The 26,300-nt window shown below is 39.7% G+C and overlaps 1 pseudogene across 1 annotated transcript; it reads left to right on the top strand.

The window, feature by feature from the left end:
* The first annotated feature begins 611 nt into the window (after positions 1–611).
* Positions 612–1,543, top strand: LOC308240848 (eukaryotic translation initiation factor 3 subunit J-like; annotated as a pseudogene). The gene has a single exon. The product of its transcript is annotated as a eukaryotic translation initiation factor 3 subunit J-like (transcript).
* Positions 1,544–26,300: the final 24,757 nt, after the last annotated feature.

Below are 26,300 nucleotides of genomic sequence, written 5' to 3' on the forward strand. Positions count from 1 at the left end.
CCTGGTGGTCAGTGGCTCCCACAGTGGGAGCACCACTCAGATGACCAACGGGCACCAGACGCCAGGCTGACAGCTGGTGAGCACAGCTGTAGCAGCGTGAGCCTCTCCTGCCTCTGCAGTAGCGCTACCCAGCTGGGGGCAGCAGGTGCAGCGGGGCTAGGATAAGCAGGAGTGGCAGGAGGGAGAGGCAGGCAGGAGCAGCAGGCTGTGTTGGACTGCCGTTTTGGTGGATCCCTGCAGGCCATGCCGAGGGACCCCACCAGTGCACAAATCCGTGCACCGGGCCTCTAGTAAGATATATAAAGGTGACTAAGATGGAGTAGCTATAACAGCAAGATAAAAACCAGAGTGCATTGTCTAGAATTCAGGGCAATACAATGTTGGAAGAAGGAGGCAAGGTCAGTGTCAAGTGCTGCAGGCAGATCAAGTAAGATCAAGTAAGAAATTATACTTTGGATTTAACAACAACAACGTCATTATTGGTGTTCATGAAAGCAATTTTAGAGAAATGGTAGAGAGGAGCTAGATGAAGAAATAAATGGCAGATAAGAAAACAGAGATTAAAAGTCTCTTTCAGCTCTCCCCTCACACACGCTCACACCCACCTCGACATGGGGGCGGCTGCAGCGGGGGGACTCCGACTCTTGGGACTCGGACACGTTCTCCGTGGAAGACCCGGTGCGGAAGGTGGGGGCCGGTGGGGACCGCTGGGAAGGCGAGGACGAGGACGTCAAGGATAATTGGGATGACGATGATGAGGGGGAAAAAAGAGGAAGCAGAGTAAAACCAGAAGTAAAAATTTCAGAAAGGAAAAAAATAACAGAGAAGATAAGAGAGAAAGAACGGCAACAGAAGAAAAGGCAAGAAGAAATTAAAAAGAGGTTAGAAGAACCTGAAGAAACAAAAGTACTAATACCAGAAGAACAATTAGCAGATAAACTGCGGCTAAAGAAATTACAGGAAGAAGCAGACCTTGAATTAGCAAAAGAAACTTTTGGTGTTACTAATACAGTTTTTGGAATAGATGCTATGAACCCATCTTCAAGAGACGACTTCACAGAGTTTGGAAAGCTGCTAAAAGATAAAATTACACAATATGAAAAGTCATTATATTATGCCAGTTTTTTAGAAGCCTTAGTTCGAGATGTGTGTATTTCATTGGAAATTGATGACTTGAAAAAGATCACCAATTCACTGACTGTGCTTTGTAGTGAGAAACAGAAGCAAGAAAAGCAAAGCAAAGCCAAAAAGAAGAAGAAAGGTGTGGTTCCTGGAGGGGGATTAAAGGCCACCATGAAAGACGATCTGGCAGATTATGGTGGTTATGATGGAGGATATGTACAAGACTATGAAGATTTCATGTGACATTTTATCTTCTCTGGTGTCTTCTTTCTGTTGCCCACAATCCCTTCAACATGTAGCACAACTTCCTTTCCTTTCAGTTCTGCCAAATGCTACAATCAGAAGTGCAATATCTTTTGTGCTGGTTACTTAACCCCTTGACACTTAGGTGCTAATGTGCAAATGAGGGAACTTGGATCTTGCTGCCAAGGGGTTAAAATTGGGAACCTCAGTTGCTACTAAATCATAGTTTTAAAAGACACACAAACTTAATAATGTTGTCATTGTTGCTATCTGATTCTATAGCAGCAGCACTAAGTTGGAAACAAAGGTTGCAACATGACAAAAAATTGTGTAGTCTTGACCAGCACCATTCAGTAATACAGCCTTAACCATACCTCCTTGAACTACCATACCTCATAACTTGTCAAGAAAAGCAGTTCGCAGCAAGGGCATGTGGTGTGCACCTAGTATTAAAATTGCTTTGTCTTAAAAATGAGCGTGAGGATATTAAATATACATTGTGAAGAAGACTGCTTATGTCAGAGTGAAGATATGGCGGCTGAAAAGCACTAGTTTGATACTTAAAAACTAAATGACCGAAACCCTCCACTTTGAAGCTGAAGAAGGTAAACCTCTCCGTTATTGTATTACAAGTTGTGGAATCTCTTGAGTGCAACTGTCTAGTGTATCAAACTATTCTACTGATGAAGTGCTTCAGATGGGGGAGGGAAACCCTACCTGCTTTTTTTGCCCGATTGAAGTGTCTGAGGAACAAATCTCCTTTGTTCTTCTGGGCTGCAGTGGAATAACTTTAAACAGGGTTTTGGCATTTCCTTTCCTTTATAAAACATGCTCAGCACGTTGCACCAGTTAACTAGTTTGGTAAATTGTTATGTTAACAATTATGACATCTGCAATGTTTTACAAAGCAACTAATTTAATAAAATCACTATTGTGAGGACTTAAATTTGGTGTTATCTCCCAAGAGATATTTTTGGAGAGTATAGAGCACAGCTCTTGGGACTAGAGTTCTCCACATACTTAACAAAGCTTAATAAATGCTTGATGAGTAGTTAATAGCTTTAAAACAAAAATGATTGGTCAGGCCCTTAATAGAGTCACCCTAGAGCAACAAAGGTGTAGGGCTGCTTTCCTCATTTTATTTATTTGGGGGAAAATTATTTGGTTGTTTAGTTACTAAGGCCTAATTAAGATACCTGGAACTATTTATTTGGAGTAATTGAGCTTATAACTCAGGTAGGGCTGTGAGCACAGATTGAGTGATCTTTATTATATATATATTTTAAAGCAATTTAACCAAAAAAATTGTTAAATTTTTAAAACTGTCAGACTCAAAAGTAGGGACAGAACAAAAAATGTTTTTAATTTCTTTTACATACAAGGGAAGGGGGCGGTCTCAATCAAAGCTCTGTAGAACACTAAGTAGAAGACAGGACCATCCAAATGAGTTGAGAAATTAACAGAAAGCAGTGACTACACAGCAATAATTACAGCCAATAAAAATCGTTTTAAGGCAGACAAGGGCTAAGATTTCCTTAGCAGTTAATGACATGCACTGAATTTGAAATCTATTTTATTATAGAGATCAGTTTCTAACTAATGGAAATGTATCATCTGTTCCTTAACTGTGTAAATAATATTAAATTCCTTTGAAACTGGAAAAACAAATCTCTTTCAAAACATATCAAAGGGAGAGAAATATAAGTGGAATAGATAGATGGGGGAGACGTGGAGTTGAGAAAACATTTGTATGATGGATACCTTAGCCTGGGTTCTCTAGGAAACAGAACCTGAAGTAAAGATTAAGACACTGTTCTTTGTGAGATGCAAGCTCAGGGCAATGAGGGTAAGGAAAACGGGGGTGGGGACAAGGCAAGGAGAGATGCAAAGCAATGTGACTATCATTTCATAATGATTCACAAAGAAACCAAACAGGCTTCTCAGCGGGTGTGTCTGCAAGCCTTTTTGAGAGTTACAGAAGAAACCACACCTGAGTAGTCTGGGTAAGGAATTTATTTTATCCTTTCCTACTCTTGAATCTCATTGGTCAACGTTTGTCCCATAGGGAGCTGACTCCTCCGCACATCCGGTCCTTAGCAGTCACCAGGAGGCCCAATGCCATGACTGTAGAGTAGTTTTTAATCCAATCTGAATGAAACATGAAGGCTGCCTTGGAACAAAGGGTTCAATGAAGGCCATGCATGCCCAAGGCTCCAACTCAGACTACAGCCAGTTCAGAGAACTCGGCAAAGGTGCTAGCAATGGCAGCAAATAGGTGCACCAGGCCTATTGAATGTTTGGCAGCAATTTAAAAAAAAAAAAAAGGACATGAATTCATTTTTCATTTTTTAAATTTCAGCAATTTTTCTAATGAAAAATCCCAAGAGCACAGTCCAGGGGCAAGTGTCTTTATTTTTAATCTTTTTTTATTTTTATTTTTCTTATTGATTTCAGAGAGGAATGAAGAGGGAGAGAGATAGAAACATCAATGATGTGAGAAAATCATTGATCGGCTGCCTCCTGCACACTCCACACTAGGGATCGAGTCCACAACCGGGAATCAAACCATGACCTCCTGGTTCATAAATTGATGCTCAGCAAGTGTCTTTGTAAAGAAAGTAATCAGGAGAATCTAACAAGGTGCTCAAGCTTTGTGTTCAAATTAGTAGGAAAGACTTAACACATTTAAATGCCATTGGCCATTTGCCTCAGGGGATAGAGTGTCTGCCTGCGGACTGACGGGTCCTGGGTTCGATTCCAGTCAAGGGCACATGTCCATATATTACGTGATGAACAAGTCACAGGTCCCTAAACTGGATAATCTCTCCAAGAACGTAAACAAGATCCATCCATGGAAACAGCTCATTGCTGTGGAAGCCTCTGCACTCCCTGCTTTCCCACTCTTGCCACCCCTGCCGTGGCTCTAAACACATAGAAATTCTGGATAAAATTTAACAATATACTTTGCATGCATAGCTAAATTCTAAATAAGAAAGAAAAATTATCTAGGTGCTAGAAATAAAGACAGAATTCAAAGTGGAGCATTGGGCAGAAACTGAAGTTAAAATTGTGTAAAGGATAGAGGCCTTGGGCTGGGTCTTTAATACCTACCTGTGGGACAGGGGAATCCAGGCCTCAGACACCTAACTTCAGGCACCTGGACATGAGCTACTGCATGAGCCTAGGAATCTTGAAATCTGCCCACAATGTGACATAGGCCTAAAATGGGTTTTTCTCTGCTAGGTAAGCAGTTCACTGTCTGGGGCAGTAGATAGGAACTTCTAAAAAATATTAAAACCCAGGTCTAAGCTACACAGGACATGTGGTCTGAATTCAGACTACCTGTATGGTGAAGCACTCTAAACTAAGAAATTAACATTAAAAACCTGGCCCAGAACAGATGGAACTCTTAAAGTTTTGGCAAAAGCAAACTTGAAACTGTTCATAGGAACCTTTCCAGGACCCAGGACCCCCATGAAAAACAACCCACAAAAAGATAACTTTTATTCTGAAGAACTTGAGAAAAAAGAAAATTTTAAAAGAAACTTCAAAATATAGTGTTCAAAATGAGAAAAGAATGTAAGGCAAGAAAATGCTTCTATAAAACAACAGGTAAACTTTTTAAATGATGAAATAAAAATTCTGGAAGTGAAAAATACAATTACTAAAATACATAATGAATGGGTTCAATTGTAAAGTAGACACAGTTAAAGAGAGAACTGATGAATTAAAAGATAGAACCTCGAAAATCACTCAAAATTCACCTTAGTGGGGAAAAAAAGAGATGTAATACATGAAAGCAGAAATAAGAGAATTCATGTACAGAATGAAAAATCCCAACAGACAGTTAATAGGAATTTCAAAGCATTGAGAATCAGAAAGAAATATTTGAAGACATGATGGCAGGAAATGTTCCAGAATTAAAGAAAGACCCATGTATGAAACACACTTTATAAACCATTTTTGTGTGTATCTTAGTCTTACCCGTGTCTTGTTTGAGCTACTGCTTCAGCAACTGACTTTGCACAGGCACAATCTTATTAAACCTTGTCTCAGTTGTTACTCCAAAGCTTCTGTATTAATACCAAGGCACAGATGTTACAGTACCCATATGTATACCCCATAAGTAAAAGGGAGTTAACACTGCATGGGGTGAATCTTTGACATCATTTTTCTTCCACCAAGCACATATTTTCAGTGCCAGTGCCAAAAGACACTTCCATAGTGATAGACCTCTGGCCCTGCATCTTCGGTCACATTGCCACATGAACTGGTGCAGTAGACAGGGTAATTACACTGGAAGCCATTCCCACACTGAGCTAGTTTACTATACACAGAAGTGACTGCAAATTATATAAATACTAGAGGCCTGGTGCACCTATTCATGCACAGGTGGGGTCTCTCGGCCTGGCCTAGAGAGATTGGGCCAAAACCAGCTCTCTGACATCCCCCGAGGGGTCCTGGATTGTGAGAGGGCCCAGGCCAGGCCGAGGGACCCCACCAGTGCACAATTGGGGCTGAGGAGGGACCGAGGAAGGGCTCCAGGGGTGTCCAGCCTGTCTTGCCCAGTCCCAATCAGCAAGCTAACCTACCGGTCAGAGTGTCTGCCCCCTGGTGGTCAGTGCATGTCATAGCAACTGGCCAAACAGCCAAACGTTTGGACACTTAGCATATTAGGCTTTTATTATATAGGATAGCCAACTAAATGACTCCCCAATTCAATTCCCTCTAAGCCAGATATCCAAAACACTTTCAATATCACCCAAAAAAAGGGTAAGTATGAAGGAAGGGTATTAATGCTGGTTCTTCAAAGAAACAGGTCCAACAGGATGTATATCTATATAGAAAGAGATTTATTTTAAGAAATTGGCTGACATGATTATGTTAAGTGATCTCGGGATCTGCAATTGGCAAACTGCAGATTTAGGAAACATGGTGGTGTAGTTCTAGTCCAAAAGCATGCAGGCTCAATACCCAAGAAGAACCTCTGTTTCAGTTCAAGTCTGAAGGCAGAAAAAGACCAGCATCCCAGCTCAAGCACTCTGACAGGAGTAATTCCCTCTTACTCGTGAGAGGGTTAGCCTTTGGTTCCATTCAAGTCTTCAACAGATTAGATGAGGGCCATTTACATTAGGGAGGGTACTCTGTTTCACTCAGTCTACCAATTCAAATGTTAATCTCATTCCCACCCAAACACATAGGTGCACACCACACACACACACACACACACACACACACACACACACAAATGTTCTCACAGACACAACCAGAGTAATGTTCGATCAGATATCTGGGCACTCCATGGATCAGTCAAGTTTACACATAAAATTATCACAGGAAATCAAAGTAGAATGATCCAGTGATCTTAGCAAATTGCAGTTAAAGTATCCTACTTTTTCAAATTTCACAAAACCACATGACCATAGGAGCACTTCGGGCCATGAAAGTGAGGGGCCCTGAGGCAAAGCTTTATTAGTTTCACAGCATGGTTGAGTGTCTAAGATAGTGAACTTACATAAACCTATACCCCCAATACAGAGTGTCAAAAGAAAGCACCACTAACACCAGAACATTTTTTTCTTCTAAAGTTTAGGTTTTGTCTAGTATACATGGAATAGTTCATACCAAGAACCATTGCTCCCACCACCAAGCCTAGGGCTGTCATACCCACCTAGATCATGTGAAGAAACATTTAACTATTCCCAAGGTGCTTCATTTTGTATAATCCATCACAATAATTACTACAAACCCCGCTATTCAACTTCTTGAGCTTTTTGGACAATAACAAATTCTTTATCTTCATCAGAAAAAAGATACCCTCATTATCATTTGAGATGTTAATTGGTTGAGGAATTTTATTCTATATGACAGGGTGCATTATAGTCCCTCTGAGTTTTTTAGGTAAACCTGATTTTATTCTTAAAGGATAAATCCTATGTAATAAAGAGGTGATATGCAAATTGACCCTCATGCCCTCGCACAAGATGGCCACCATCATGTGGTCAAAGATGGCTGCCACAGATGGCCAGCAGGGGAGGGTGGTTGTGGGCAATCAGGCCAGCAGGGGAGGGCAGTTGGGGGGACCAGGCCTGCAGGGGAGGGCAGTTGGGGGCGATCAGGCTGGCAGAGGAGGGCAGTTGGGGGCAACCAGGCTGGCAGGGGAGGGCAGTTGGGGTGACTAAGTGAACAGGGGAGGGCAGTTGGGGGCAATTGGGCTGGCAGGGGAGCAATTAGGCATTGATCAGGCTGGCAGGGGAGTGGTTAGGGGGTGATCAGGCTGGCAGGCAGGCAGGTGGTTAGGATCCAGTGGTCCCAGATTGTGAGAGGGATGTCCAACTACCAGGATCAGGACTAAACCAGCAGTCGGACATCCCCCAAGGGGTCCCAGATTGGAGAGGGTGCAGGCTGGGCTGAGGGACATCCCCCCTCCCCCACCCCAGTGCACGAATTTCATGCACCAGGCCTCTAGTCATTTATAATTTTTTATTTTTCTTTTTTAAGAAACAAGCTTATATATACTACCAGAGGCCCAATGCACAAAATTCATGCACAGGGGGCGTGGGGAGGTTGTCCCTCAGCCCAGCCTGCACCCTCTCCAATCTGGGACCCCTCAGGGGATGTCTGACTGCTGGTTTAGTCCTGATTCTGGCAGTCGAACATCCGGGACCGCTGGCTCCTAACCGCTCACCTGCCTGCCTGCCTGATCACTCCTAACTGCCTCTGCCTGTCTGCCTGATAGCCCCTAACTGCCTCTGCCTGCCGGCCTGATCACCCCCTAACCACTCCCCTTCCAGTCTGATCACCCCCAACTGCCCTCCCCTGATGGCCTGATCTTCCCTAACTGCCCTCCCCTGCCAGCCTGATCACTCTCAACTGCCCTCCCCTGCTGGCCTGATCACCTCCTAACTTCCCTCCCCTGCCAGCCCGATCAACCCCCTAAGTACTTGCTCCCTGACGCTGGCCTGATCTCACCCCTAACTGCTTGCTCCCCTGCCAGCCTGATCTCCCCTAACTGCTTGCTCTCCTGCCAGCCTGATCTCCCCTAACTGCCTCTGCCTTGGCCCCCACCACCATAGCTTTGTCCAGAAGGAAGTCAGATGTCCGGAAAATGTCCAGTCAACCCAGTCTAATTAGCATATTACCCTTTTATTGGTATAGATTTCCACAAATCAACTATCAGGATACTGGAAGCTCTGGTGCCCAGGATACAAAGACTTATGCAAATCAGCACCAAAAACATCATTGAGCTAGGAAAGCCTTATTTTCTGAACGTTTCCAGGCTCCTAATTTTGTAAGTCTCCTCAAGGAGAAGGTAGGGGAAGGTATATGTATTTTTTTTATTATTGATTTTAGAGAGAGAAAGAGAGAAGCATTAATTTGTTGTTCTACTGATTTATGCATTCATTGGTTGACTCTTGTATGTGCCCTGACCAGGGATTGAACCCACAACCTTGGTGTATGGGGACAATGCTCTAACCAACTGAGCTACCAGGTTGTATATTCTTTGTATATCTTCAGGACAACTAGGGGAGAGATTTCATTTCCTTTTCAATTCTATTAGATGGAAATGTTGGTGATCCCAGAAGCTCTATAAGAAAAGCCAAAAACTCTGAATGGCACCCTAGTCATAATATCCCCAATGGAAAGTATGGCCTGGGGAAAAAAAGGTTGCAAAACAAAATCTCCTGAGGAGATTCCAAACCAAGACACAGATCAATCCCTTCTAATCATCTACAATCTGAGTAGCAAAAAGACTTTCTCATCCCAGAAGAAGATACTAGCTGTGGCACTGAAATATTTCCACCCAATTCTCTCCTTTATGCTCCATAATCTCAAGAAAATTAAGGGGAAAAATTAAATATGAGAGAGATACAAATGTATGGGTGGAAGTTTAGTGTATTAAAGGCAGTATCTTAAACTTATTAGGGGCACCAAAGAATGAACTTTTATTTTCTGGTGAAAGACTCAAAATTAAGTACTAGGGTGTGTCTTTTTTTCTCTTTTTTTCTAAATTCTCTGAAGTGGCTTGCCAGATCCACCAACGTTCTCTATCCCCACTCTAAAATATAAGCCTTATGTCCAACTACACTATACACTCCTGGTTAGTATATTTGGCCATGCCTACACCTTCTCTTCCCATAAGCTAAGTTGCATGCTTATCAAGAATTAATTTGTGGTTTCTGCCGGTGTGGCTCAGTGGTTGAGCCTCAACCTATGAACCAGGAGGTCATGGTTCAATTCCCGGTCAGGGCACATGCCCAGGCTTCAGGCTCAATCCCCAGTAGGGGGCATGCAGGAGACAGCTGATCAATTATTCTGTTTCACCATTGATGTTTCTACTTCTCTCTCCCTCTCCCTTCCTCTGTAATCAATAAAAACATATTTTTTAAAAAGCAATTGAAAAAAAAGAATTATCATGTGAAAGAAAAGAGAATTCAAAAATGCTATAAAGTGTAAGTAGCTAACCTTAAAAGGGGCAGGTGTAAATTTTGAGTGATACAGAGAGATAACGCTCATTTGACAGTTTTATTTCATGATTCTAATTGCCTTATTGCATTAAAAAATTTTCATCAAAACTTATGAGGTATGGCTTTAGCTGGTTTGGCTCAGTGGATAGAGCATTGGCCTCCAGACTGAAGGGTCCCAGGTTCAATTCTGGTCAAGGGCACATGCCTGGGTTGCAGGCTCGATCCCCAGTAGGGGATATGCAGGAGGCAGCCGATCAATGATTCTCTTTCATCATTTATGTTTCTATCTCTCCCTCTCCCTTCTTCTCTGAAATCAATAAAAATATAATTTTTAAAAAACTGATGAAGTAGTGTGAAAAATAGAGAGATGAGTTTTTATATGAAATTTAAGCTGAATTGTAACAAAATTATATCTTAAAAAAAAAAGTGTTGTCGAAGTGAAGTAGGTAAGACAAGAATAAAAGGTTGGGGGCTCTATCTTTAAACTTTTTTTTCTGGCTTTCAATAAACTGGAAATCATGGACAATGCATTATGTTTACAGTTGAAGAAAAAAAACCACAACCGAGAAAACAATTAGTGATTCCTCATTTAAAAAGTAAAATAAACCCCTAACCCAATATCAAAATATTGGTATTTGTATGTATATCTTCGATGTTTAAGGTAAAATAAACGGGTATATTACTTTGAATGATTCCCCACTTTAACTGACTCTTTAAACTGATTAACATCCTCAAGAGCTTCCCACTATCCACTGCTTTCATGCTTATCTTTCTAATGCTGTATTCGTGTTTCCCAAAGACTTCCCAATAAACTAAACTCTAAATTCTACATCACTTTACCTAACTTAATTTTCTAATTCCATTTTCTAGTCATATACATTACATTTAGTCCAACTAGACTTATAAGCCTCTGAACACAAGCTCTAATTTTAAGTTCATTCTAGTCTCTTGAGTTGGAAGAAAGGGGCAGGGGATGGGGAGGAAGAGTATTAGGAAGGAAGAAAGGGAAGGGGAGGGGAGAAGGGGAGGAGGGGGAGAGGGGAGGGGAGGGGGGAGGGAGAGGGGAGGGAGATGGAGAGGGGGAGGAGGAGGGGGAGGGGAGGGGAAGGGGAGGGGGGAGGGGGAAGGAAGGGAAGGATGGATTAGCTGGGTAAGGAAGCTCCAGTGATGGGTTTGAAGCCGTGATGACTTCATCCCATCACAGATGCTCCCAGGGCATCTGTCCTCTCACTCAGTTCCAGCTACCCCACTTACTATACATATCAGCATCTATAGACTCAAGGTCCTGTGCTAAAGTGTTATTAAATGTGGCAAGTATAGGGAACACATCAACATATACAAGAATATAAATAAAATCTATCATGTGAAAGAAAACAGAATTCAAAAATACTACAAAGTGTAGGTAGCTAACCTTAAAAAGGGCAGATGTAAATTTTGAGTGATACAGAAAGCTAATGCTCATTTGACCATTTTATTTTATAAATTTGCTTAAGTTCACAATAAAAAGAAATTATAAATATTAACAAAACATTCTATAGGATGAGATTAGCTTTTTTAGGGTTAAAATATTTTATTGATTAAGGTATTACATATGAGTCCTTATCGCCCCATTGCCCCCCACTCCCCCACCCCCACTCATGTGAGATTAGTTTTAAAGTGAATTAAGGGAAACTGAAGTACTCTGGACTGGGTGCTAATTAAGCCTCAATCTGGGAGTTCTAGAATACCAATAGACTGATTTTAAAATAATATCTAACATAAAAAATATTGAAGCTTTTTTAGACTCTTCACTTCTTCCTCACACCTGACCCAATAAAGAATTAATTATTTGATCATTTTTCCATTTCTTTGCATTACTTGTCTGTCTGTACTTCCATTTTTTCAATGATTCAATAAAGTCTTTCTAAAAAGTGACAGAATTATAAAATCTCTAAGCTAGGGAAGACTTTGAGCAACTATTTCCATTTCCCTACTTTTAGACAATAATGCCACGTTATTTTTTAAATCTTTGGAGGAGAAGAGTCTGTAATCTCCCAACATTAACAACTCTCACTGTCAGGAAATTCTTTCATATGTAATCTAAATCTCTCATGCTGCTGTTGAAATCAGTTTCCACTCAGCAGAGCTGAGTTGATATTGAAAACAGCTGGTCTTCTGCCTCTATGTAGAAATTCTTCATTTGCTGTCACTGCAATGTAATGAGATTTGAATTTTCTGTATAGCTTTGAGCTAGTCCTTAGCTCCTATCCTTCTCCAAGCTGATTAACCCCAGTTCCCCAACCTACCTAGAGAGTTCATTCATGCCCTTATCTGTCCTCCCACATCACTTTGTAGGTGTCTCTACTAGAACATTACCCCAACTTAGAGTTTACACGACTGTCTCCCCTCACCTCCTCCTGTCTCACTTGTAAGTCTCTCTGCGATTGAATCATACTAGGTCCTCAATACATAACAATTGAATGAATCAATGAAACTGCATTCAGATCAACCATTTTATTCTAACCATTCAGCCATGGTAGTGGCTGTCTTCTGTTAAGTTTCTTTTGATAACAAGTAACATAAACCAATTCTAGTAGTTTGAGCAAAAACAGAAATTAAATTGTAAGAATACTGGAATATCTTACAAAATCTAAGAAAGAATTAAACCAACGCTCAGAAAGGGTGGGAACTAGGGCAATTTCATGCATTTCTTCTGCAGGAGGTGTTCCTTTCAGAGTATTGCAATGTGTCTCAACTACCAACAACTTCCAATAACAATGTTGCTCTTCTGGCAACATTTCCAGTTCATGAGAGAAACAAACTTATTGGAGCAACTTGGGTCAGATGATGGGCCTGAACCAAGAAGCCATAGTCCAAGCGACCCTTGCCTAACATTGAGAGAGTTGTCAGGGTGGGAGCAAGAAGAGGACATATCTGCGTATATTGGGAGCTCCTCAGAGAAGAAGAACCCTGCATTGTGGATTTGCCACAATGATGATGCTCACTACAGTCACTGATCTCTCAGGCCTGTTGTCACTGTTGAGTTCTTATGAGGATGTCACAGAGCTGAATCAATAAAGTTATTCGACCTTACTTTTTTTTTGCTTGACTATTTTCCTTTAGGCTTCTGGTACCAAGAGTTAAGAAGATAACAGCCTGTTTTACTGAGTTGAAGTGTAAATTTCCTTTAAACTATGGATCAGTGCTTGAGCTAATGACAAATATTATCACAAGATTTACAGCACACAGGAAAATCTTTCTTTCTGAAATTCAGTACACTTCGTATGTTATTGAATTGGTAGCAGACTCATACATGAGATACCGAATAGCAAGAAACAGATAAGTAGTGGCCAAGCCCACAAACACGCTTTAGAATGGCTCAGCAAGCCTGCAGCAAGAAGTCTTGAACTTCTTAATGAGGACACCTGCCAAAATGACCCTGGAGAAGGAGGAAAGGAACAATGAGTCAGCTACTTCATAATAACACTTAGCAATAATTTAGCAGTTTTCTATTTAAGTCCAATTCTTTCATATCTCTTTTCCCATTTGTAATTCAGCTGAATACCTATGATAGATGACAGATAGCCAGTTTTCTTCTAGCTCTACAATGAGGGGAGTCAATTTCCCGCCTCTTGCAAAAGGGCTGACCATAAGACCTGATTTGACTGAATGAGGAGAAAGTGATTTCCTATGAATTACAAATGTAAGCCTCAAGAGACCTAGTGAACGTGCCAGATAAGAGGATAATAAACCATGTAGAAATGTTTAAAAATGTGGGTGTTTGCTGTGTGGAAATAGATAACCTATACATCACCAAAATATACCACTAATTTCAGACTATAATAATAGGGATCCAATAAGGCAGTGGTTGGCAAACTCATTAGTCAACAGAGTGGCAAACCGTGGCTCGCAAGCCGCATGTGGCTCACGAGCCGCAGTTTGCCGACCACTGCAATAAGGTATTTACATTAAACATATATTAAAATGTATCTCTAGCTTCTCATTCAGTATGGCAGAAATCTATAACCTTCCTTTAAAATTTATACATATATGTGTGTGTGCGTGTGTATACACACACACACACACACACACACACACACACATACTAGAGTCCTGGTGCATGAAATTTGTGCAGGCTAGGTGGGGGGGGCCCTTCAGCCTGACCTGCACCCTCTTGCAGTCCAGGACCCCTTGGGGGATGTCTGCTTGCCAGCAGTTGGACATCCCTCTCCCAGTCCAGGACTCCTCGTTCTTTACTGCCTGCTTGCTCGCTCCTTACCACTCGGCTCACTGCTCCTTAGCACTGCCACAGAGGCGGGAGAGACTCCTGCCACTGCTGCTGTACTCTCCTGCCGAGAGCCTGGCTTTTGCTGAGTGGTGCTCCCCCTGTGGGAACACACTGACCACCAGGGGGCAGCTCCTGTGTTGAGCATCTGCCCCCTGGTGGTCAGTGCACATGATAGTGACCGGTCGTTCTGGTCTTTCCACCGTAATGATCGCTTAGGCTTTTATTATATATATATATATATATATATATATATATATATATATATATACAATTTATAAGCAAATTAAGCTTGCTTTCCTAACATTTTGGAATAATGTTCATACTTGGAATTTGGTTAATCTAAGATCATTCTTCCTCAGGTTATTTAAGACATCCAGGCAGTCTATAAAATCTTTAAAATGTAAGACCATTTTCAAAATTCTTGCTACTCTGTTTGCATCATTTACTTTGAGAATTTAATTTATATTTCACACGTTTCCAGTCCTGCTCTCCTGAGCGAGTTATCTGAAAGGTAACTGGGTAGTTGAAATCTATGGACCATCTCCCTGGATGTGGAGATTCGGCTTCATTCCAGATCTCCATATCTGTCACAACCCCTGCTGTGAGATCTTCTTTATTCTGTTTTTCTTTTATCTTTACCCAGAGACTTTCAAGAATTCTTCTTTGTTCCTCCTATTTCCATAGTTACTTTGGTATTTGAATTCTCACCCTGCCAGAGAGAGAAGTTTATGGATACTTAGTTTGAATGTGGAATGAAGCTGGGATACTTACTAATTAGCACAGAAGCCAGCTTAGAAATTCCCACAGTGGGCCATATCATATACCCTTCTGTACTCATTATTTTTACTATGTTTTCAATAATATTCTGCTTCTCAAAGACTAAATGAGTCACAGTCGCTTGCCTTTAAAAAGACACATTCACTTTGCATGGTTCATTTTTAATCTAATACCTTTATTGTTGTTATGTCAGTTTCAGTTTCTAATTCTCTTTTCTCTGATAATGACTATTTGGTTTTCTATACCTCGCTTACTCTACTCCCCTTTTTCTAAGTTTGACCTCTCTTTTTACCTCAGAAAAGAGACAAGAATTAGAACATTATTTTAAGAGATTTGTGCAATTCCTACTATTTCTTTAGGTACCATTACAGTGCCAGGTGCCTCTATTCACATTCACCACCTGCCCTTCTAATGTTTTTTCGGGGGAGGGAGGAGAGTGCTCCACAGGAAGACTATTAGTCAAGGACACTATTGACTAAAAATATCAAAAAGAAATTGTTCTTATAAAGTTTACATTGGGAGGAAGGAGGCAGAAAGAAAGACAAACATTTAATCTCATTCTTCCAAAAGCACTTATTGAGCACCTTAGTAATACAATTTACCTCTGCATGCCTCAGTTTCCAACCTGCTTCAGGTAAATTGTCTCATATATTTCATAGGTAGGCAGATAATAAATGAGTTATTATACATGAAATACTGTAACAATACACTATATAGATGTAAGAAAAAGCTATTTCCATTTTACACATAAGCAAATGGGGGTCAAAGAAGTTGAGACACCTGACTAATCTGATTCACCTGGTCTCCTGACCATTATGGACTTTTATGCAGCATCACACTCTCTGTTCAAGGCAAAGGAATGTATGGAAATCTCTGCCTTGGAAAAGCTTATAAATCAGTAATGAAAAATATCATTCACATAAAAACAAATAGCATTTATTATTATTATTATTATTATTATTATTATTATTTACTACTTACCTTGTGCCAAGCATTGTTTTACATGCATTGATTCATTTAATCCTCTCTGCAATCTTAGCATGTTAGCATTATTTTTATCTTGAATGTAAACTAGAAGGGCACAGAGAGGTTTAGTAACTTGACTGAAATCACCAGGATAATGAGTAGTAGGACCAGGATTTGAAGTCAGTTACCTGGCTCCAGAGTTTATATGCTGGACTACGATACACTACTGCCTCTCTACAAAACAGTATATGAAATGCATTCCATACTTATGATAAAGTGAGCGCGGTAGAGTGTCAGGGAAATTCATATTGGGGGCGGAGGAGAAGGGAAATAAGACAAATATTTGTCTCACCAAAAAAACTAGTATAGAACAGAAATTTGGGGTAAGATTTATTTAACTGGAAGAAGCTAAGAAAACACCATAAGTAGAAAAGAAAAAGGAAGTCTGTGCTCAGCCATTTCCGGCCCTGCTAATGTAGCCATTCTGACTAAAGCAGAGGGTTTAGGTAAGCACACAATGGAAAATAATACCTACTTACTGGGCTGGTAGGTATGAATAAATTGTGACTGGTCTACATTGAAAAGCTAAGTTTGGACTTAGTAATAAATAATAGGAAAGCACAGAGCCTTCTTAGTAAGAGGCTAAAGTCCTGGAAAATGTGTTTTCTTGTGATAAACAGAATAGATTAGGGAGGGGAAGACACAAGATCTGAGAGAAGTTAAGTAACTCTGGCAATAGTCCTGGGTTGCATGAGGTAACAAGGGCTTGAACGAGAGAGACGTGGAGGAAAGGAGACATATTGACAGATGATTCATAGGTTGGTGACTGACAGCATGGGGGAAATGAGGCAGAGAGTGGGGGGGGATGGATTTCAAAGATGTCTCGATGCTTCCAAGTGTGTGAAAATGAGAAAATAATAAGTCCATTTATAGAAATTGGGATGTTCAGAAAGGAGATGATTTTGAGAAACATTAGATTTGGACATACTGGATTTGGGGTGACAGAATGACATACAAGTGAAACATCCAGGAGTCAATTAACAAATACAGGGTGTGGCAAAAGTAGGTTTATAGTTGTTCATATGGAAATAATACAGTAATTCATAAATAATAATACAAGAATAAACTGTGTTTCATGTACTCACAACTGTAACCCTACTTTTGCCCCACACTGTTTTTATTGACCCCCTACTTTGTATTAAGGCAACATGCTAGGCTTGGGGATACTGGTGTGACAAGACAGACAAGATCCCTGTACCTGTGGAACCTGGAATGTAGCCTCCACTGTTAGAGGATTAGCAGATTCAAAGAAAGGTCAGGAACAGAGATGAAGATTTAGAAGCCAACTAATCTGAGGTGACTAAAACCAGGGTGCTGATCCATCCCTTCTCTCCTTTTCTTCCTCAATGGAGCTCTTTCCTTTCCTTTTTTTTTTTTTTAACCTTCTAAGAGATTCAGTTATTTCTTTTTAGTCTCTCACCTCATCAAATGAATTACTATGAGCAGTTGTTTTTCTTCACAGAGAATTAAAATTTAAAAATATTTACTTGGGAAGCTCATAGATGCAGGGAGGTATCCCAAGTCAAGAACATGGTTAAGTTTGTTGCAGATAGAAATGATCAGACTCCCCGTCACAGCCAGCATCCAAAAGAAGAGAGGAAGAAAAAGAAAAAAAAAAAGGGTAAAAGAGGAAAACATTTTAAAATTCTACACAGTGATCAGTTTGCTGATAAATGAGCAATGGTTCCTGCTATTGGTCACGTAGGCCCAGGCCAGTGACAGATATTTGCAGCTTAGTATACCTGTGCATGTCATTGGGCTTGGAGCTTAGTCACAGAGCAGAAAAACCAGGAACTTGGCTGTTTTTACTGTATAGGTCAGAGGTTACAAAACAGTGCCCAAGGCTAGATGAGGTCCATAGGCCTGTTTTGTTTGGCCTGCACAGTGTTCTTTTAAACTTTGGGCCAACGTTTAAAATTCAGGTTTTGAATTTAAAGGTTATACACAAAATTCAAGATTTAAAAATTAGAGTGTCTGTCAATACTGGGTTAGTTTTTCTGCCGACAACATTGGGCTAGAGTTGGGTCAGATCTGATCTTTTGGACACAGTGCATGCCCTCACACAATAAATACCATTCTCCCTACGGCAGCTTGGCGTATTTGAATCTGCAACCTCTCAAATGTATAGTTCTCTGCGGAAGTTGAGCAAAGGCACTTACCTATAGGAGAGAGTAGACAAAAGATATGTGGCCCATTCTGAACTGACATACTAGGAGGAATAAATGCAGTTGTCCAATAACCAATAGGGGTTCTTTCAGGAGAAGGGGCTTTGGCCAGTAGTAACAGTTACACCTTGAACAAGTATATTTTCTGAAACTCAGCTTCCTAAATTGTAAAATAAAACTAATAGGATTCATCTCCCAAATTGCTGATAAAAGAGAGTTTCTTAAGTAGACAATATTATCTAAGAAGAAATATTGGAAATAAAAGATTGGGAAGAGGCAAAGAAAATTCAAGACTGGAGTCAAGAAGAGAGTATGTGAAAAAATGTCACAAAAGATGAAAGTGAAAGAATAAGTCTTCGATTGTGTTGAATTTGAAATTTATAGAAAGATGCATTTCATTATCCACTGAATAATGAATATTCACAAATAATAACTGTCAGAATTAACTTTTATATCTCACCACATGCCAGGCACTATTCTAAGTGCTGTATGCATAGCAGTTTAATTTGCAGTACAACTTTTTTTATATATTTATTTTTATTGATTTCAGAGAGAAAGGGAGAGGGAGAGAGAGAAAGAAATATCAGTGATGAGAGAGACACATCAATTAGTTGCCTCCTGCATGTGCCCCGTCTAAGGCTGGGGATCAAGCCTGCAACCGAGGTATGGGCCCTTGACTAGAATTGAACCCAGGACATTTCAGTCCTCAGGCTGATGCTCTATCCACTAGGCCAAACCAGCCAGGGCTGCAGACCAACTTTTGAGATAGATTCTATGGTTTTCTTTTTACAAATAAATAAACAAGGGCCTACGGAGGTCAATAATTTAAGTTACTCTACTATTAAATGGTGAAGCTAAGATTTAAAACTAGGCACTTCTGGCTCCACAATCCATGCTCTTAAGGAAATCGAAAATTAGACCCTGGAAGGAAGGAATCTTCATGGCAGACACCCTTCTAAGAATGGAAGAAAATGTGGTGTAACTGGTCAATCCAGTGTGCTCTTTTCCTGGAATATGTATGTAAATAGCTTCATGGAATCTGTCCCTCCACTTTCTCTGAGGAGAAAATTAACAGGCTTTGGTCATACCCAGGAGCAAGCACACCACCTCTGCTTCCAGTTGAGTGCTCAAATTCTGGGAGAAAAAGCTGAATTTGGAAAGGGAAATGACTAACCATATAAATAATTTTGGAGGATGTACTTGTGTGACACTCAAGATATTGCAGATGAAGAGTCCCCCCCAGAGTGGGAACACCACCGAGTCAGGGAAGCAAGCGATTCCCAATGGCTTCCCCAATGGACACCTGACTACTTGCCATAATTCAACTATCCACCGAAACAACATCAAGAAATCCAGGAAGTGAGGGAGGGGTGGGAGAGGGAAAGTGGAGGGGCGGACATAGGGAATACTTTCAACAATAAAGATTTATAAAAAGAAAAGAAATCCATGAATATGCAGAACATCAGTAATGATACTAGGAAAATTTACTTATTTTGTATCAGACATAGTTCCAAGTGCTTTCCATGTAATATCAAATTTCACCTGACAACTCTAGGAGAGGGGCAGTATTACTTTCATTTTATAGATGAAGAAACTGAGACACAAAGGCCACACAGCTAACAAGTGCTGGTGTCAGAATACGAACCCAAGTATATGACCTAGGGCCCTTGTTAACCACAACTTATTACATTCAGGAATACATGTAATCTTGATTTCTAAATAGTTTTTAAAAATATTGATATTCTTCACACAACTCAGAGCACTTTTCAAGACTTATTAAGTTGGGTGGCCTAAATTTTTTTATTATTTTCTGGATGATATACGGATTTAAAATATAGGAATAGACACAAATATCAATGTTGATGCTAGTTCCTACCTAGACAGATTGAGGAAGAAATATTTGTTTGAAATTTGAGTTGGTTAGCAAATGTGCTTGTCTATTTAGATTCATTAAGTAAAGACAATTATTTTTATGTGGAGTAATTTTCTGTTAATTTAAGTGGCACAATAAGATTGCCTATTAAATACCCTTTTCTACTTACCACAACAAAATCTGAATAAAGTCAACATTAAAAACGAAAATGTTTTCACCAACGTCATATAACAGTTCACCACTAGATGGAGCAACTAAATTTTAAATTTATTCACTCATGGCAAACCCTTGGAGTTTGTTTTGAAAATAGTCCTGAGTTTAGGTCACTTATTTCTTAACTACTGTATTTTCTTTGTTTTTGTTTTAATCACATGTTTATTATAACCTCTAGAAATTTTAATGAAAACATTGCTCTTAGTGCACTTGATGCTACTGCACTTGTGAGAAAAGATTGACCATAGATAAATATGAGTTCAGAATTTCAAGCAAAATAAATAGAAAATTCAATGTAAGCAGATTTAATACGCTTAACAAGCACAACCTGCAATCTGTTACCAAACAATGTGACCCATCTAGTCAAACCAAGCAAAAAATACCTCTGACCCAACAGAATAAATGTCACACAGTTTGTGCATATATAGCCTCATGCATAGATGATTACATGTTTGAATTAAACAACAAAAGTCCTGGCTGGAGAAGCCAGAATGGTTTTTGATGGTGTGGCATAAAAATCACATTTGCCGAAATCGGTTTGGCTCAGTGGACAGAGCGTCAGCCTGCAGACTGAAAGGTCCCAGGTTCGATTCCGGTCAAGGGCATGTACCTTGGTCCCGGGCACGTCCCCAGTAGGGGGTGTGCAGGAGGCAGCTGATCGATGTTTCTCTCTCATCGATGTTTCTAACTCTCTATCCCTCTCCCTTCCTTTCTTTAAAATATCAATAAAATATATTATAAAAAATCACAACATTTTAGGGTCAATGCTATCTGAGTAAGGGCAGGGAGTTTTCCTAGGCCATGTGCGTCATTCTCTTCCCACTGAAAACTAGAGCAATTACCCATTTGTTTAATAAATATTTATTGAGAGACTGTTACGTACTGAGCATCATAACCTCCACTCACTGTCACCCCAGAGACAGAAACTTTGACTAAGAATAAAGCCAAGGTCAACTGTGCACCAGGAATTTCAGCACTACATGGATCTGTCTGGGAAAACAAGAAGGAAGGATAGCGAAATGAATGAAACCACTGCTGAAGCTTGTGAAAATTGGGGTGATGAAAGAAGAGGATTAAACTGAACGGGGTCAGAGACATTTCCTTTATCCACTACTGACCAAGGGTGCCACCAGTTCCTGAACACAGCATGTTAGAAATCAACATCAGAAGCACACAGCATAGGAAAGTTTGTTCTGAGCATTATTACGTTTAATATAGCTACTCCTAAGTTGTATGCTTATATCTCAGGTGAAGCCATTTCCACTCCATGTTTTTGCTGTCACTATAAAGACTTGATTAAGGGGTACTTTGAATAACATTGAAATTCTCTGTCTAGATCAATAATCGGAGTCAAGATTCTGTTTATCAGCAGAAGCAGGTCAGGTAAGCAGCCCTTCTTAACAGAATGATGCCTCATTAAAGATTTTTCCTACCTGAACAAGTCGGCTGCTCTAACACTCACACACTTTCCTCATGGCCTACTTGGTTAGGCATTTACCCAAAGATCATTTAGTTTTATCTTATTCAGAGTTCAAATAAGCCTGATTATCTGGTTTTTAAATCCTTAGCAGGTTTGAAATAACTAATGAGAAAGATAGTGACAATAACAAACAGTTGTCGAGCACCCTTTATTTTCCAGGCATTGTTGTAAGCAGTTTTAGTTACCTTAAACCCATGACAACCTCATGAGTTGGCACATTGTTACCCACCATTTCATATATGAGGAAATCAACGAACAGAAAAGTTAAGAAACCTGCCCAGGGTTCATGCTCTTATGTGACAGATCTGAGATTTCCACCCAAAGAGCCTGGCTCCAAACTCACTCTCAAGAACACTAGCTCCACTGTAAAGAAGGGCTGTTAACTGGCATGCAGCAGGAAATGATCATTGCTAACATCATAGCAAGGGAAGAGACCATGTGTGAAGGGCAGCTGAACAGATTTAAAATGCATAACAATCTAGGGTCATTTAAAACACCAACAAACTATTTCTTATATTTTTAAAATATTTTTTTAGTTTTCCAATTACAGTTGACATTCAATATTATATTAGTTTCACGTATACAACATAGTGATTAGACATTTAAATTTATACCTCATGAAGTGATCGCCCCTATAAGTCTAATACCCGTCTGGCACTGTATGTTGTTATTATATTATTATTGAGTATATTCCCTATGCTGTACTTTACATCCCCATGACTATTTTCTAACTACCAATTTGTGCTTCTTAATCCCTTTAACTTAAACTGCTCTTTAATTACATATTTTCTGGATTTTTAAGGACACTTCAGATTTTTGGTATTTATTTCCATAATTTTGAATTAATTTCAAAATTTAGAGACATAAAATTTTCCCTAACTTTCAATTCAAAAAAGTTACAATACTCAAAACTTACCTAGCATTAAGTATAGTCTACCAATGCTTATAATGTAGCTCAGAGTTTATGAGAATCAGTGTCTGAACACACCTGTGTCCTGGCAAGAGATGTCATGGACCCAAGTTCTCTGAGAGCTATTTGTGCTCCAAATATGAGGGACCATGATACAGGGGCCAGGATTTCTAGTAATGGGAGACTGGAGGCTGAACAGATGGCCTCTGCTAAGGGGAAAACTTAGAAGGGAGCTACCACTAATCTCATTAAGATGGCAGGGCATGTGTCCCACCCCACCAGGAGAGCTGCAGTCACTGGATGTGTGGGCATGTAGACTAAGAAACCAGTTATCGAAGCCAGTCCTGTGGCTAGCCCAGACCATGTGTCTCAGATGAGAGACAGGGGCTGTGATAATACAGATACCCAGTCACACCTGTTAGATAAGCGGACACAAGAAAATACTGGTGTACTTCTGCCTGGCTCCACCAGAAGCAACATCTTGAGCTAACTTTTCAAGGTGGGCCCCCCTTTCTTCTAAGAAAGGAAGAACAAGAAGGCCTTTTGGGAGCTCTGTCAACTTCCTACAGGTTGTATGCTTGTATCTCAGGTGAAGCCATTAAAACAGCTCATTATACAAACAGTCCTGAGAGAGAGTGGGGTGGGTACAAAGGTGGATCCAGGTTTTACAATGCCTGTTGCTAATACAATTTGGGAGTACCTTTTAAGAAAAGGAATACAAAGTTATGAATACAAAACAGTTAGGGTCTTGTTAACCAGTATCCCCCGAATAAATTCAATAAAAATGGAAAAAAGAGTTAGGTTTAATAATAAATATTCATGTAGAATGAGAAAAGAAATTACAACTAATTACAAATTTTGAAAATCTGACAAGTACCACAAAGATCCCCAAATCCAGAAAAATAAGTTTTACTAATTTGATGACATAATCTATGTATTTTTTGTATATCCTCTGTATATCCTCTGTTAACATTTTTAAGTGATAATGATTTTGTAATTTTTATAGATGGAATTGAAAGATAATTCATCTTTCCTCTAGAATAGCTGATCACTTTTTTTTTCATTACTGACAGATTAGAAAAGTTTCTTTCAGTTTCACACCTCACTACTCCCAAAGTCATTTATAAGACTATTGTCAAATTTGGAAAATGTCAAGTTTTTAGCATTAATTACCTGTACGATTTCAGGGCAATTCAAGTTTTCTTGGCAGGGACTGTGTAAAGTGCTCTCTGAATTTATAACAACCGTATTGCTGGGATCTTGTAAGCAGCTTAAGCTTCAATCACTTCATGATAAACCCATTTATGGGTGAGTGGACAATTTCCAATTCAGATTTGAGACCCAATAGGAAGTTCAGTAGAGGCTATTTCTGTGGTGGCAATGGCAACTTGCTACCTAAGTAGAGCACTCCCACAAGTGGCCATTGAAGACTTTTCAAATCACTTCCAGTCTCAACAACTAAGCCTCAGCAACAACTTAGTGGCTTCAGCTGAGGGTGTCTCTGTACCTGCAAACAAAGAAAGCATTGCATGAATTTGGATCACATCAGTCAGTACTCAGAGTGCCTGAGCTATTACAGAGTGCTGCCCAAGGGGAAAAAAATATACTTTATATTTTCTTTTCCAAGGTCTGGCTCCTTTACAGGAGGTTAATCAAAATTCAGAGGACAGGAAGAATGCACCATAACAGCTAGTTTTCAAAAGTCACGACTTTACTTCATTTAGAGAAGACCCAGGGAAAATAGCTTTGAAATTGATGGTGCTTGGGTGTCCCACCAGGTAAAATAGTGTATGTGCTTTGGAATCAAGGGGACTTAGAATCAGATCTCATCAGCCAGTTTCCAAATGTATTAACTCCTGCTAACCTTTATCTATACCTCCAACCCATATGCAATCCCCTTCACCTCCAAGTAATTGTAAAAATAAGTTCCAGAATTCATAACTGTTCCTTTGTAAATATTCTAGAATGTATCTTTAAAAGAAAGAATCTGTCTTAATCACCTTGTGCTCCAATAAGAAAATACCATAACCTGGGTAACTTATCAGCAACAGAAATTTATTTCTCACAGTTCTAAGCTCAGGGTGCCAGCACAGTCAGGTCTTGATGAGGGCCCTCTTCCAGGCTGCAAACTGCTCATTTCTAGCTGTATCCTCATATGGTGGAGAACAGAAAGAAAAAGCAGCTCTGTCCTAACTCTTAAAAGGGTACTACTAATCCTATCATGAGAACCCTACCCTCATGCCCTTGTCTGACCCTAATTATTGCCCAAAGAGCCCATCTTTTAATACCATCACATGGGGGCGTTAGGGTAGGGTTTTAATATATCAATTTGGGGGTTCACAAACATTCAGTTCATAGCAGGACTCTTTAAAAATTTAATAACCATAATATCACTATCACACTTTTGAAATTAATATTAATTATGTAATATCAAGAAATATCTAGCCATACACTTCCTCTATTGATGGGGGGGGGGGACCCTGAAAACTAAAAGATTAAAGAACAAAACAAACAATGAACTGACAGTGAAAAAGACTGTATATTTTTATTTTTTAATATATTTTTATTGATTTCAGATAGGAAGGGAAAGGAAGAGAGAGATGGAAACATCAATGATGAGAGGGAATCATTGATCAGTTGCCTTCTGCATGCTCCCTACTGGGGACCGAGCACGCAACCCAGGCATGTGCCCTTGACTGGAATCGAACCCAGGACCCTTGAGTCTGCAGGCCGGCGCTCTATCTACTGAGCCAAACCAGCCAGGGTGAAAAAAAACCTGTTTATATCTCTTTTTTTTTCCTGTAGGTGACCAGGAAAAATTCAATTATCCTTCCGGACTTTGACTTACCCACTTTACTCTCATTCGCTCATCACTGTTACAAAGAGCAAGTTACTTAACTACTCTAAGATTTAATATGTAATCTATAAAATGGGCATAATAACCATTTGAAAGGTTGTTATAAACACTGAAGGAGACAACAGGTGAAGTACCTGGCACACAATCACTCAAAAAAATTAATTCTTTCCCAAATTCAACATAAAGCAATACTATATTTAATGATATACTGTATAATCTATACTCTGATTCTCTCTCTCTCTCTCTCTCTCTCTCTCTCTCTCTCTCTCTCTCTCTCTCTCTCTCTCGTGTTCACAACAGCCTGGAAATGTAAGTAGCTCAGGTTGCGTGTAATCCAAGGCTCAGAACAATTGATTGACTTGCCCAAAGTCCACAACTGTCGAGTGGCAGAACAAGAATTTGTGTAGAAAAAGCTCCTTATGCCCCTGTGTTTTTTTGAACCTGTGACATCAAATGAAAGTTATGTTTTATACTAACTATTCTGTTCACAGAACTTGGAACATATATAATAATCTTAAGGAAAATTTCCATCTAGAATGGTTATAAATTTCAAGTTTTTTGAACTAATGGAGAAAACTAAGCTATCTCCAAAACTCATTTCTCAGTTCAGGATACCAGAGGTTTTGGTTTTATTATGTAAAAAAGGGCCATGTGGAGTTTAAAAATAATAATAATAATGACTAAGTACAGTGAAGCTCAAATGTCCAATTTGTTACATATTTAAAGTGTAATTTTTTAAGCCAAATAATTATTGGCCTCACATAAGCACATTTAAAATCTATCCATGAAAGTTCACAATGATTTTTAATTTCTGAACTAAAAATGCCTCTATTTTCTCACAAAGTGAAACTAGAAACTATTACAAGAAACACTGCAACCTGACCAAATGCTCACTGTAA

Source organism: Plecotus auritus (assembly GCF_963455305.1).
Source record: "Plecotus auritus genome assembly, chromosome: 2".
Classification (NCBI taxonomy): domain Eukaryota; kingdom Metazoa; phylum Chordata; class Mammalia; order Chiroptera; family Vespertilionidae; genus Plecotus; species Plecotus auritus.